This window comes from Sciurus vulgaris (genome assembly GCF_902686455.1).
Source record: "Sciurus vulgaris genome assembly, chromosome: 2".
NCBI classification, from domain to species: domain Eukaryota; kingdom Metazoa; phylum Chordata; class Mammalia; order Rodentia; family Sciuridae; genus Sciurus; species Sciurus vulgaris.
In genome coordinates, this window is record NC_136462.1 from 166,758,693 (window position 1) to 166,774,644 (window position 15,952).

Sequence of the window (15,952 nt, forward strand, 5' to 3'; positions counted from 1 at the left end):
GCTGAATAAGATTGCCACTCAAGTCCTTGTCTTAGTGTTCATTTTAAGGTAAATCTGCAAATCAAGACACTTTATTCGGGGGATTATGTCTCAACATAATGGAAAATAAATTTAGCAATTACGACTTTCACTGATTTTTACTTTGATATTTTTCATTTCAATATTATACATGGAAGCTTAAAACTACATGGGCAGAAAAGCTCTACCTCCTTCCTATTAGGGTCCCAGCTAAACCATGCAAGGATCTAACTGACAACATCACGGGAAGACAGGCGTAACGCAATTTTATGTGGCAGGGGAACCTTCATAAAGAAGCAAAGATCCAAATAAGTACATAGAGTCAGTTACTATGAAACCGGCTTGGATAAATGGCAAACTGTGAAAATGTGACTAAGTTATGTGGGGAGGCTTAAAGGATAAGAGTTATTCTAACAAGGTCAGCTCAGTATTCTCCTGGGCTCGACTTCTTGACCTTGAAGGATAATGATGTTGTCTTTCCTTCCGATACAGGAGAGTGTCTTTCACCACTTGGGAATTTCCTCTGTGGCTCCTAAGAGAGGGCAGGAAGGTCAAAGTGATCTTCTTGCTCCTGCTGTTTTTCAAGTGCTTTTAACTTGGTCAATATGCCAAAATAGCATAGCTTAACCCCTTCACCTCGTGCGCACCCTTTCTTCACCCTACAGTTTCAAGAAATCCAAGTAACAGGCCATACTCACAGAAGAAAGGTGTAATAAATATTTAATGTAATGATTATTAAAAAGATCAAAGAATGGGTTAAACATTCCCCTTTTTACCACTCTAATCTGGAATGTGCATTGGAATAGAGTATGGTCTATCATGTGCTGACAATATTGGTAGTCATTTTATGTCATTTCTAATTTTTATGTACAATGGAAATTTCAGGTTCTCAGCAGCACTAGTTACATTTCAGGTCCACAATAGCTACATGTGGCAAGTGGCCACCATATTTGGACAGGTATATTACAGAGGATTTCTATCATTGCCAAAGGCAATCATTAGGTCAGGTCTCATGATTGGCAAATACAAGGAAGCTTCCCTCTTGTACATGACAGACCCACAGATGTGCCACTCTCTCTTTGGAGTTTGTTCTTAGCTTCACAGTTCCAGTTTAAACAAAACTACAGATCGTTAGATTCAAACAATTGAAATTGTCTCACATATTATTCAAGGTAATGCTATGCTACACCACAGGGGGGAAAAAAAAGAAAACGTAACCCTGAAAATCATTGGATCAATGGCTTAAGAAACAAAGGATTCTTTTGGAGGTGAATTTTGATATGGGTTGGGTGACTTCTTCCCTGTCCCTCATAAGCACCCTCTTCGTTCAGTGCTATCCAGAATATTTTCATGAAATGGAAACTCTGGTACAATAATTAATCTAAGGACAGGACTTACTAAGAAAAGAATGTTCTGGCATATTTCAGAATGGCTATTCTCCCCGTTGTACCCTCTACAGAAAACAGGAGAAGATGTTTTTCTCTGATCTTCACTGTGAGAAAAACTTAAGATAAAGCTCACAAAAGTGTGGAAGACCCCTAAGACCAGACCCCCTGAGTTTTTTTTTTTTTTTTTTTTTTTTTTTTTTTTTTTAGACTTGTCTACATTAAGCCTCAAGCAATTCATCAATTGCAGGCTTTTAACCCTGGTCCTATTTCCCATGGAGGTTTCTGTTTGTGGTTAGATTTCTGCCCGTATAAATTTTGATTTTCTATATCCACCTGTCTGTCTCTCCAATTATTAAGGAAGTGATTTGACCTGTGACCTCAAGTCACTGACAGATCCAAGAAGAGCTGCTGATTTTCAGTTTTTAGCTTTGCATTTATTGTTAGGATAGAAGAATTTCAAGTTTATCATTTGCTAGAGAGGCAACAGAGTATTTTAAATGTGTTTTATGTTTCTATTGTGAGGTAGATGGGCTGTTTTATTTTCTCTCACCACCTTGCTTTTCTTTTCCCACTCTGGACTTTCTGAGTGGAGTTCTTCTTTACTGTTCTGATTAAAAGTGGCGTCTTTTACTAATGTCTTCTTTCCCATGGTTATTAACTTTCTCCACCCCTAGTGCATTGGGCCTAAAACTCATTATTACATTTCAAATGTTCTTTTTACCCCACTTAAAAAGAAACCTGCCACAGTGACTCGGCATCATTAGGAATTCTTTCTACATACAGTGATACACCATGTGGTATTGTTCCAAAGATACTAGACAGAGATACAAGACATATACTGCAATTTGGGGACAAAGAAAAAAAAAACAGACAAAACATTTGAAATGAGATACCTGCTGTTCACATATCCCCACCTAGCCCATCTCTCACAGCACAGCTTCTAAATTCTACTTTTTTAGGACTCTAAGTAAAAGAAGATATTGATTGGCTTGCCACCCAATGAGCTAGAAGTTCCCTTTGGTCATCTCTGGGTAGCCCTGAGCAATGTCAATCTGTTTCTTCCCTGCCTCCAAACCTCACTCTTCCCAGGTGAGGCTCTTTTGAATAATCTCTGTTAATTCACCAGAGGAAGCTAAAACCCAAATACAGGTGATATGGGGAAGCAGAACTTTTGAGTCTTTGTTGTCTGCAAATTCATGGGCGTATACTGGATGTCATAAATGCTGTGAACTACTGAGGACCTTTTTTTTTTTTTTCCAATTTTCCATATAATTGGCTTTACACAAATCCAGGCGAAGTTAAAATATATTTGCTCCTGTTTCCTCCCAGACATTTTTACAGATATGCTGGCTTTGAGCAATCAGCTTACAGTAAACCCAGTGTTACTCTGTTAGGTTTAGGAACAAACTCCTCTGGTTAATCATGTTGCCTGACTCATAGAGATGCACAGATTTTTCAAATAATTAGGAAATACATCTAACCTAGGTTCTATGTTAAAAAAGAATCTAATGTTCTTTGATGATTCAGAGGGTTTTTTTTAACATATTGTGTTAGTCATCATTATTTGGAAAATCAATCGCCTGCTAACCAAGATTTCTAATTGATGCATACAGATAAAATAGCTTTTAGAACTTAACGTACCAAGTTCCACTCTTTTAGAAGTTTCTTGTGTTGTATACGGTTTATATCAGTGGTCTTGTCTTTTAAGACAGCTGCCTGTCTTGCTATGTGACATCCTCAGGTGACACACATACAGGGAAGCCCATCTGTGACAACTGTTTATCTCTGTTCTCCCCTCTGCCTGTTTCTGTTTGTTTATTCAACAAACCTTTTCTGAGTGTCAAGTCTCTGTCCCACACTGGCCTGGGTAGTTGCAGGCACATGATTTCTGTTCTTATGGTGCTTATGTGCTGGTTGGAAAAGATAAAAAAGAATTAAGTCACCAAATGCCCAAGCCATAGAACTATGAAGAAAATAAGCTATGGAACAGAGTGACCAGAGATAGGGATCTTTCTGTAAAGGTGACCACTTATCAGAGAAATAAAGGGTTGAGAAACATGACATTTGATTGTCTGAAAGAAAAACTCACTCGAGACAAAGGATATAGCAAGAGAAAGAGTCAAAGGAGTAAGATTGGGATGCACTACAAACAGAAATGGTGGAGGTGACCAAGAGTTGGGTGGGCAGGGTGGAGCTCAGTTTTGGAGACAGAGGTGATTGACAAGGCAGGGAAGACCACATCATCATCTACTTTTAGGTTTTTGGGGCTTGTTTTCTTATTTGTGGGACATCTCATATTAGAGACACAGTCAAGCCTTACCCAGGCCTTGACAGGTGGCAGATCTGGGCTTTCTCCAAAGACTGATCTAGAAGAAATCTAGACAAGAGTTTGCTTCCCAGGTGGATCACATTAGTGGCCTTAGAATAAGGAAACTAAAAGAACATCCTTCGAGAAGTTTAAATTGTCATATGTACAATGCCTGTGGTTGTCATTCAAATGAATCAGTGAATCAAATATTGCTATGTGTGTTGTCTAACTGAAGGTAATATCCACATGTAATCAAGAATGAACAGTCAAGGGGTTACCAACCAGCGTGTCTCAACGGAGGCTTTGCTCAAAGCACAGTCACTTCAAGCATCTCCTATTCCCATCTCTGATCAAGAAAATTACAGCTTACTAGCATACTATATGTCAAAGATGAATTTTAATTGCTGAAACTAATGTTTTCTAGAAAAATGGATATTACATACCAAGGTAAAAATATTCAAGATACGTGAAGTTGCTTCTTAGATTCTCATTTCTTCACACATATATGGTGTGGTCTTTTTCAAGTTATTAGAAACTTAGTTGTTTTTCTGTTTTACATGATAAAATGCTGTCAGTCTTCCCTTGCTTCAGGGAAGGGGGAGTTACCAAAGAGAGAGAGAGAGAGAGAGAGAGCAAGAGATTGGGGAGAAGAAAGAAAAGAAGGCATGGACATTCTCTACAGACCTGGGGCTTTGCACACTGGTGTAACTGGGTCTGCCTATGACGGAACACAGGGCAGGCAAAGATGATGCGGCACATTTCAAGTTTTGATATCCAGGAACAAGCCTCCAGTCTTGCAATGACTACAGATCAGAGAAACGCTGGGAGCTTTCACTGGCTCCTGGTGTTGTATGGGAATTATGCTAAAGGAGTTGGTCATCCTTAATCAAGTACTCTGTATTAGTGAAAATAAATTCAGAATAATTAAGGTCTGTTCCTATTAACAGTATCAGTGCTTGTATGCCAGTAAGTTTTCTAGGGGTGGGGAGAATTCATGAGCTAGACCTTAAGATATTGTATATTCCCCTTTGAACACACAAGAATATGCCCTGAAAGTAAACTTCTCGGTTTGATATGCTTCAGGGCAAAGGTAGGCAAATTAATGCCCAGTGATCCAAATCCAGACTGCTCCCTTCCCTGAATGTTTGGAAGCTACAGATGCTTTTTTATATTTTAAAAGTTTGTATAAAATAAACAAACAGGAAATATGCAACTGAGACTGTATATGACCCATGAGACTTAAAATTTTTATTCTATGTACCTTTAAAGAAAGACAAATTGTTGACATCTGCTGCAGAAGAAGGGGTTGTTTAAAAACCAAGCTACGCTATGTTAGAGAGCACCCACTTGAAAGGGAAACTCACCCCCACCTCCCTCCCTACTCCCAACTCCTCTTGCCATGCCCAATTTCATTTCTTAGGGCTTTCCATTCTGTAACACACAATGAAATGGGCTTATTAGTGATGTCTATTATCTTCTGTCAGTCTGCTCTTCTCCTTATTCCTGGAAAACAAGCTCCAAGGGATTAGGACTTGTCATCAGATTTGTTATTTTCTGTAAACCAAGTACCTGGAACGATTCCTGGAACAGACTGTGATCTCAGTGAGTATGTGTCGAATAAAGTAATAAATTCTTACTCCAAATAAAACCATTAACTCTATCTAACAGGCTACCAGTGTTAGTTGTCTTTATTTCTACTGAACTATCTGGAGAGTTCTTAGAAAATACCTGTGGCTAATGTTCCTATGACTGTTGAGAACACAAACTTCAAAAATGGCACAGGCTTACAAAATTTCCTCTCTAGAAAGGAGCCTCAACTCAGTTTGTGGAATATTTCAATATTGAACAGTCTCTGTTATCAATAGTCCTTATTTACATGATCCCTACTACCAAGGGCTCTACGGAAGCTAAACTGATGGTTTGCATATGCCCACTGCCCTCAAACAGCGCTTTCTACTCAGTAATCACAGCCTCCTCCGTGAGACCAGAAATCTTGCAGCAAAATAACATTTAAATGCAAAGATCCAGGAAGGAAAACACAATGGTTTACATTCTCACTAAACTGAAGTCTTTCTGAGAACAGATTTGAGTAAAGATGAAGCTGAGCAGGTGCACACAGAGAGCTCTGAGCCAAAGAGAGAAGACCTAAAAGCCCAGGGACAGCGGGACGATTGGGTACAGGAAATTCAATTTTATCTACTCAGTAATGGACATTTTAAACACACAATTTCAACCTGACCTGAAATTCTGTTCTTCAGATCTTCAGTTATCACCTGTCTCTAAACTGACTTGGCAAAAACAGTGCCTTTTGCCATGGGGAAAAAAATGCATTTTGTTTCAAAATTTAAATTCCATTTAATGAATTAAGTAATTTATTTATTTTGGTGGTACTGGGGATTGAGTCTAGGGAGTATTCTACACTGAGCTATATCCCAAGTCTCATATATATATATATATCATATATATATATGTGTCATATATATATAAATATACATGTGTGTGTGTGTGTGTGTGTACACAAATTCTGGGACAGGGTCTCAATAAGTTGCCAAACCTGGCTTCAAAGTTGTGATCCTTCTGCTTTAGCCTCCAAGTCACTGGGATTACAGGAGTGTGCACTGAGCTACATTCTACTTTCAAGTGAAGTACAAAGACAAGAAATATCTTCATTTTCATCAGTAATAAATGCATAACAACACACACTTTGGATCTCTAACTTTTCCATTTGATATTCTTTTTCATCTTGCTTATCTATTGACCATAGGTTACTGGAACATATTAAGACAAAGTGCACCTTTGATATTTCAGTTAGTATCTTTATACTTCTACCTCCCTACCTTTGCATCCAAGACTACAAGAACCCCTATTTTCAATATAGTGATTACAATACATGCATTTCAGCTACAAATGACTACAACTATCTCATACTGGCTCTCCCTAAGTGACAAGTTACTTAGTCACACCTGATTTTTTTCCCCTTGCATTGAACATTCATTTCCTATAACAAGTCAGTAGTCTCCAAGAACTTCATCTTTAAAATATACTCTGATTTGTCCTTATTTAAAATTTTGAAATTTTACCAAGGATTTTTGTGCTTTAATTTTGATTTCTAAAACTATTGCATGAAAGCAAATCTAGACATGAACAAGATGACAGAGTAGGTAGTTCTATAGAGACACCGAGCTAACAAAAATATATGCATTAAAATATCTCTAATAACTTCTGAATTGAAGTATGAAGCTGCAACATAGAAGCCATTGTACCATCAAAATGTAGTTCTGGGAAAAGGGTCAGGAAAATCACTGCATCTGGCATGAGCGCCCTATACAGCATACCACTGAGTAGGTGGGAAGAAACTCCTCTTACAAGGACTCCTCCATCACAGTGCAAACAAAATAATAGACTATGCCCAACATTCTGGCTTGTCTGAGATTTTATCTGCCCTGTTTCAGGTCATTGATGCATTAGATGATAGAATTTGGAAGCAGCTAGGCTATGTTTCCAAGGTAGACACCAGGGGGAGCAAGAGATGAGAAAAGGTTTAACAGGTCTGAGAACAAATAGGGAGGCTAATTATCAAAATGCCTGCTCCCCATTGCAAACTACAAATACATAAAGACTTCAAAATGTAGCTGATGTTTCAAGTGTCCAAATCCCAGCAAACAAATTATAAATCATATAAGCAAGATAGGGAAACAATACCAATGAAATGAATAAAATAAAATTTCAAAAAAAGTATTCTAAAGTAATGCAAACTGAGTACCGTGCCAAATCATTTAAACCAGCTGTCATAAAAGTACTCAATGGAACTAAAAGAGAACAAACATAGACAAGTAAATAAAAACAGGAGAATTATTCATGAATTCATGAAAAAAGTGAGAGTACTAACAAAAATAGAAGCTATGAAAAGAACCAAAAGAGACTTGATCAGACAAGAATCAGGAATATTGAAAACTGTTAATTTGGAATCACTGAATCATCCAAGTAGAAGGAGGAAAATGAAGTAAAGAGTCTATAAGACTTATTTAATGCATATATTAAACAGACCAATATAAGCATTATGGGAAACCCAAAAAGAGAAGAGAGAGAAAGGGGCAGAGTATATTAGAAAGCAATAATAGCTATAAATCTCCCAAATACAAAGAAACAAATGGGCATATAAATTAAAGAAGCTCAAAGAACTTCATATGGAATAAATCTGAGAGAAACACATTGAGGCAAATTACAGTCAAGCAAGCTATATAAAATCAAAAACAAAGAGAATCTTCAAAGCAGCAAGAGAAAAGCTACTCATCATATACAAGGGAGTTACCATAATATTATTAATGAATTGCCTGGAAGAAATTTTGCAGACAAAAGGAATGAAATGATACATTTAAGGTGGTAAGAGGAAAAAAAGAATGTCTATCAAGAATAATGAATAAGGTAAAACTCTCCTCCAAAAATTAAAGAGAAATTAAGACTTTCCCAGATATACAAAATATTAGGTAGAGGGGAGTGAAGGGAGGGGAAGGGGTATGGCAGAAGGAATAATAGTAGAGTGAAAAAGACATTATTACCTCATGTACATATACGACTGCATGACCAAAGTGATCCTACAATATGTACAATCAGTAAAACAAGAAATTATACTCCATTTATGTATCATCTATCAAAATGTATAAATACATTCTACTACCATGTACAACTAATTAGAACATATAAAATTAATAAAAAATTAAAAAGTCATAATAAAATACTGATCTAAAAATTTAAAAATGCAGATTACTATACCTGCTCTCGTTCTGACAGAGCAAATGCTAAAGGAAGTCATCTAAGTTGAAAGGACAGTAGAGAACAACAAAAAGTCATATGAAAATGTAAGGTTCTCTGGTAAAGGTAAATATATAGAGAAACATACTAATCTGTATTACTGTAAGCTTGGTACATAAAATTCAAATGACTAAGAAAATACGTATGCAGTATATAAAATCAAGTGAGAAGTGGTCAAAGCATATCACTACAAAAATAAATGCTCTCTCTGATATGTGGGTGCTAACCCACAATAGGCGGGTAGGGAAAGAATAGAAGTTCAGTGGAATAGACAAAGGAGAATGAAGAAAAGGAAGGGGGATAGGAATAGAAAGACAGTGGAATGACTCTGACATAACTTTCTTATGTACATATATGAATATACCACAGTGTTTCTCAACATCATGTATGTCTCAAAGACTGGGATCCTAAATAGAATAATATACATTCCATGCTTGTATAAATATATAAAAATAAATTCTTCTGTCATGTATAACTAAAAAGACCAAATAAAAATTTAAAAAATAAAAAGGTATTGATAAAAGTAGTAAAAAAAAATAATAAAATAAATGAAGGCAGTAAGATAGGAAAGGAGAAGAAAAAACCCTACAGTATATATAAGAAATAGTCACATTCATTTTCTTCCATACCAGTAATTACTTTAAATGTAAATGGAATAAATTTCCCAATCAAAAGACATATGTTGACTAAAAACACAAGATCCAATCATGTTCTATGCACAAGATAGAATGCATAGACAGAAAAAGAAAGGATGGGAAAAGATATTCATGCAAATGAAAGCCAAGAAGGAAGAGGGATTGTTATACTAATATCAGACAAAATAGACCACAAACTGAAAACTGTTATCAGAGATAACAATAAAATCATTTTACCAACATATAACAATTATTAACATTCATGCATTATACCTCAGAGATGCTAAATATATGAAGCAAACTTTGACAGAAGTGAAGTTAGAAATAGACAACAACAATAATAGGAAACTTCAATAGCCCACATTAATAATAGAAAAATGGAATAACATCATGAGGAAATAGAGTACTTAAACCACACTAGAGATGAATTAGACCCAACAGATAAATACAGAATCCTCCACCAAACATTAGTATAGCATATAGTGTTATTATGTACACATAACAGCATTATACATGTTAGACAACAACTTTGACTACAAAACAAGTTTAACAGACTCAGAAGCTGAAATCATACATTGTGATTTTGAATGAAATAAAACTAGAAATCAAGAGCAAAAGTATAACTAGAAAATTCGCCAGTTGGGGCACTAAACAACATATTCCTAAACAACCAGTGGATCAAAGAAGTACAAGAGAAATTATAAAGTACCTTGTCACTTCTAATGAAATTAGAACACAGAATGAACATTAAACTAGCAGAAGGAAGAAAACAAGATAGAGCAGAGAGGAATGAAATAGGGAAGAGAGAAAAATCAGTAAAACTAAGAGTTTACTTCTGAAAAGATCAATAAATTGAGAAACCACTAACTAAAACAACTAGAAAAAAAGAGATGCCTTAAATAACTAAAAAGAAGATTTTAAAAGGAACATTACCACTGCTAACATAGAAATGGAAAGAATCATGAGGGAAGACTATGAACACCTGCTCACTGACAAATTGAGCAACCTAGAAGAAATACCTGGATTTCTAGAAGCATGATACCTACTAAGACCAAATCATGAAGAAATGGAAAATAGGAATAGACTTATCATTAATAAGGAATTTGGACAAGATTTGAAATTCTCATAAAAAAAGAAAATCCCAGGAATAAAAAGGTGGTATCACTGCATAATTCTACAAAAAATTTCAAAGAAAAATTAACATTCAAGGAATAATTAATCCTCCTGATACTCCCTAAAACTGAAGAAGAAGCAAAACTTTCAAAGTCATCACATATGAGGCCAGTATAACTCTAATACCAAATCTAGAGAAAGACATGACAAAAAATAAAAATTATTAACCAAATATCCCTAATGAACATGGACACAAACATCTTTAACTAAATATTAGCAAATCCAATTCAATAGTACATCAAAAAGATTGTACACCATGACCAAAATATACTTATTCTTAAAATGTAAGGATGATTCAACAGGTGAAAATCAATCAAGGTAACATTCCACATTCACAGAATCAAAGACAGAAAAATCACATATTTCAATTGATGCAAAAAACATTTGGCATTAATTCAATATGTATTCCATTATAAAACCATGGAAGAAACCATCAATAAAAGAAAATTACTTCAACATAATAAAAGTCATTTAATAAATCCCTCAGGATTATACGTAACCTGAAAGACTGAAAGTTTTTTGTCAAATATTGAAACAAGAAAAAGATTCCCACTCTTGATGCTTTTATTTAACAATATTGGAAGCTCTAGTCAGAGAAAGTAGATAAGAAAATGAAATAAAAGGCATTTAAATAGAAAAGAGGGAAGCAAATTATTTGCCTGCAGATGACATGGTCTTATATATAGAAAATACTAATGATAACACAAATGTACCCAGATTGCTGGAACTAATAAATAAATTCATCCAAATTGCAAAATGCAAAATCAGCAAACAGATACCAGCTATTTCTCTACACCAACAATAACAATCTAAAAAGAAAACCAAGAATACAATTTCATTCACACTAGCATGAAAAGAATAAAATATTTTTAAGAATAAACTTAACCATGGAAGTGAAAGTTGCATACCAAAAACTACAAAACATTACGAGAAAACATTAGATAAGACAGGAATAAATGGAAGGACATCACATATTCATGGACAGGAAGACAATATTGTTAAGATGTCCAATTTATTTACCAAAGCAATCTACAGTTTTCATCCATACTTTTAAAAATCCCACCAGCATTTTTTTTTTTTTTGGCAGAAATAGAAAACTTCATATGAAATTTCAAAGAATCTCAAATATCTAAAACAGTTTTTAAAAAGAACCAAGCTGGAAACATCATACTTCCTAAGTTCAAAACATATAAAGCTACATTAATTAAAACAGTATGGTACTGGCATAAAGGCCAACAAGTAGATTAATGGAAGAGAATAGAGAGCTCAGGTAAAAACCTTTGTGTCTATAGTCCAATTATCTCTGACAAGGGTACCAAGATTACTTAATGGGGAAAGTACGGTTTCTTCAACAAATGGTGCTGGGAAAACTAGATAGTCATTTGAAGAAGAAGGAGCTTGAACTCTTAAGACATATTCAAAAATTAACTCAAAATGGATTAAAGACCTAAAATTAGAAAATATCTCGAAGAAAACACAGTTGAAAACTTTGGTGCAAGTTTATTTGACAATGATTTCCTGAACATGACATCAAAAGCACAGACTACAAAAGTTAAATAGATGGATGGAACTAAATCTAACAAAAATTTTTTTCTGCATCAACAATAGCTAAACTATGGAACCAGCCTAGGAGTCCATCAACAGATGAATGGATAAAGAAAATGTGGTATATCTACACAATGGAGTTTTATTCAGCCATGAAGAAGAGTAAAATTGTGTTATTTGCAGGAAAATGGATGGAACTTGAGATTATTATGTTAAGTGAAATAAGCCAAACTCAGAAGGTCAGGGCATATGTTTTATTTCATATGTGGAAATTAGAAAGGAAAAAGAAAAAGGAAGGTGTGTGGGTGAATCTCACAAAAATCAAAGGGAGATCAGTAGAGGAAAATGATCAGGTGGTAGTCAGCAGAGAGGGAGAAGGGAAGTGCCACTAACCAAAATTGTTTTGTTGTATTGTGTGCATGTATGAATATATAAAAAAAAATCCCACTATTATGTACAACTATAAAGCACCAATAAAATTATGTTGGAAGAAAAGAAAACTGGGTGCAAATCAACTGTTTTTAAAGAATTTTTGACCATATCATATTGTTATATTTGGGGCATAAATGAATATGTAACAACCAATCCCACTATTATGTACCAATATAAAGCACCAATAAAAAAGGAGAAATTCCCCAAAATAAAAATTTTGTGCATCCAAAACATAGTCAATATAGTGAAATAAAAACTACAGAATGGGAGAAAATATTTACAGATCATGTGTCTGACAAGAGATAATATTGAGACTATTAAAAAAACCCTCTTCCCACTCGAAAATAAAAATCCAATAGCCCAATTTAAAAGTATGTAAAGGACTGGAATGGGTACTTATCCAAACACATTATGCAAATGACAAAAACCATATTGAAAGATGATCAACATCACCATCACTATCACCATCGCTATTAATGAGATGCAAATCAAAACCACAATGAGATATTCCCCCATAACCACTAAGTTGGGTTCTATCAAGAACAAACAAACACAAAGAAAAACAAAAATAAATGTTAATAAGGTTGTGGCAAAACGGGATACTTTGTGCCTTGTTGGTAGAATTACAAAATGGAGCACTGGTATAGAAAATGGTATAGTGGTTTATCAGAAATGAAAAGTAGACCCTTTCCTCCCTACTCTTCAGAGCCTCCTGTCTCTCTCCTTTTTGATTTCCAGGATTCAAATTCGCTGCCATGTCTTCTGAAGAAGGGAAGCTCTTCATAGAAGGGCTCAACTTCAATACCGATGAGCAGGCGCTGGAAGACCACTTCAGCAGCTTTGGGCCTATTTCTGAGGTGGTTGTTGTCAAGGACCGGGAGACTCAGCGATCCAGGGGTTTTGGCTTCATCACCTTCACCAACCCAGAACATGCCTCAGATGCCATGAAAGCCATGAATGGAGAGTCCCTGGATGGTCGGCAGATCTGTGCGGACCATGCTGGTAAGTCTGCCCGGGCACCAATGGGGGTGCCTCTGGAGCCCTTGGACGTGGTCGCAGCTACTCTAGAGGTGGACCAGGGTTATGGGAGTGGCTGGTATGACAGTCGACCTGGAGGATATGGATATGGATATGGATATGGATATGGATATGGAAGGTCCCGAGACTACAGTGGCAGCCATGGTGGCTATGACTGCTACTCAGGAGGAAATTACCAAGACAATACGACAACTGATTGAGGCATGCACACATGAAGTAGATACACAAGGAATAACACTTCTGATCCAGGATCGTCCTTCCAAATCGCTGTATTTTGAAAGATTTTTGGAGCTGCGCTGAAACATCTGTTTTAGTACATCAACTTCTATTTTTGAATTGAGCTCCCAAGGTAGCTTGTTAAAAGACCTTTTAAAAAGCTCCATGTAAATTTTTTTCTCATTTAAAGACAAATTCTGGGACATTTGTTGAGCCCAGGTATTTTCCTTTTACCAGGTTTTTAGTTTGGGCTCTCAGGATTATTGCTTCTGCAAAAGAAAAGTTTGGCCAGACTTAATTTTTTAAGGCTAAAGTTGGGGACATTTAAAAACCTGTATACAATATTTATCATGATTAGAGAGTAATTTCCAAATGTACCTGTAAGCAAGCTGTGTCAATAACATGATACTTTTTCTTAAAATTCAAGATCACCACCTTGATTATACAGACAAGCTTTTTAAAAATGTTTGTGAATGTCATTTTGTTATCGCTGGGAGAAAAATATTCTGTTGTGACTCTTGTAGTGAGTAGGATATCCTTTACAGAACTGATTAAAATATAAACCTGTACACAAATTAAAAAAAAAATTGAGCAATAGAATAAACATCTGATCTAGCAATCCCACTTCTAGGTGGTATATCCAAAAGAAATGAACCACGGTCTCAAAGAAGACATTTGCACACTCATGTTAATAGAAGCACTATTCACAATATCCAAGAAGTGGAAGCAACCTAAGTTTCCATCAACAGATGGACGGATGAGCAAATTACAGTGTAAGATGGAATATCATTCAGCCTTTGAAAGGAAGGAAATCCTGTCGTAGCTCAGATGAATGTTGAGGACACTATGCTCACTGAAATGAAGTGGTCACAAAAGGACAAACACTATGTGATTCTACTATGAAGAGGAATACAAAGACATCCCACTAAATGGAACAGAAGAATTTTGCTTACCAGGTGCTATGGAAAAAGGGGAAAAGAGGGTTGTAAGTAGGTAGGTAGTTTCAAATTTTCAAGTGACAGAGTTCTGGAGACCTATTTCACATCCATATGAACACTGCTGTGTTAGCCACATTAACAATACTGAATTGTAAACTTAAAAGTAGTTGATGGTAATTCTACGTTAATTTTTTACTACAATAAAACATAGCATTAAATATTATTTATCTTAATTGCTGAGTATTTAGGCACTTAAATTTTATATCAGACAAGTCCCAGCATTGCACTTCCCAAAGTGTCACGACTGAGGCAGTGGAAAGGAAATTAAAATAAACATATTTCAGGCACCGAAAAAATGAGCAATTGTTTTCTGAATTTCTTTTCTTTCTACTCTATTTTAAGAAATATGTATATTTGGTCCTCAATAAAGATAAATACCAGCTGTCTTAGTCAGCTTTTTCACTAAAACTAAAGGACCCAACCAGAACAACTGAAGAAGAGGAAAAGTTTATTTGAGGGCTCACAGTTTCAGAGGTCTTAGTCCACAGAAGGTCTGCTCCATTCTTTGAGGCTGAACATCATGGCAGGAGAGTGTGGCAGAGGGAAGCAGCTCACATGATGATCAGAAAGCAGAGAGAGGTGTCCACTTGCCAGATACAAATGTATACCCTACAATCATGCCCCAATTCCCACCTCCTCCAACCACACCTGACCACTTCAGTTACCATTCAGTTAATCCCTATCAGGGGATTAAATCCCTATTTGGGTTAAAACTCTTACAATCCAATCATTTCTCATTCGAATCTTCTTGCATTCTCTCATGTGAATTTTGGGGGGGATACCTCAAGTCCAAACCATAGCACCAGCAAAAATGTTGCCAGATTCAATCCCATTTCAAATTTCAAAAACCTTTATATCATTCCCTGCTTCATATACCATTCAAAGTCCAGTGGAATTCCGATTAGTCATTCAGCTCCACACAGGGTATTCCCAGAGGACTTGAGAACTCAGATGGTTTAAATAAATGTCAAAACTAGCTTTTAAAATGGCATTTAGAATTTAGTGAAGTGCAGTCCACAGAAATTGTAGCTTAAAGCCCAGATAGGACAGATATTTGAATACAAAATTCTGAACACAGTTAACTTCTCTATATGAAGCACACCCTAAAAGAACAAAACAGAATGCTAAAGAATGGGGAAGATAATTAGTATTTAATAAGACTTGTTCCACTTCAGTGAAGAGATTACAGAAGCAAAGTTAATAAACCTAAAAGTAGGTTAATCTACTTCATCCCTTATGCTTGCCATTTTAATATCTTTATAGTATCCTAAATGCACTCAGAAATAGAAAAGTCCACAACTAGATATTTCCTGAACCTTTATTCGACTATATTCAACAAGTATTTGAGCACCCCCTGTTAAAAACACTAACATACCTATGAAATATACA

General features: G+C 35.7%; 1 pseudogene across 1 annotated transcript; it reads left to right on the forward strand.

Moving 5' to 3' along the window:
* The first annotated feature begins 12,976 nt into the window (after window positions 1-12,976).
* On the forward strand, window positions 12,977-14,047 carry LOC306653540 (RNA-binding protein 3-like; annotated as a pseudogene). The gene has a single exon. The product of its transcript is annotated as an RNA-binding protein 3-like (transcript).
* Window positions 14,048-15,952: the final 1,905 nt, after the last annotated feature.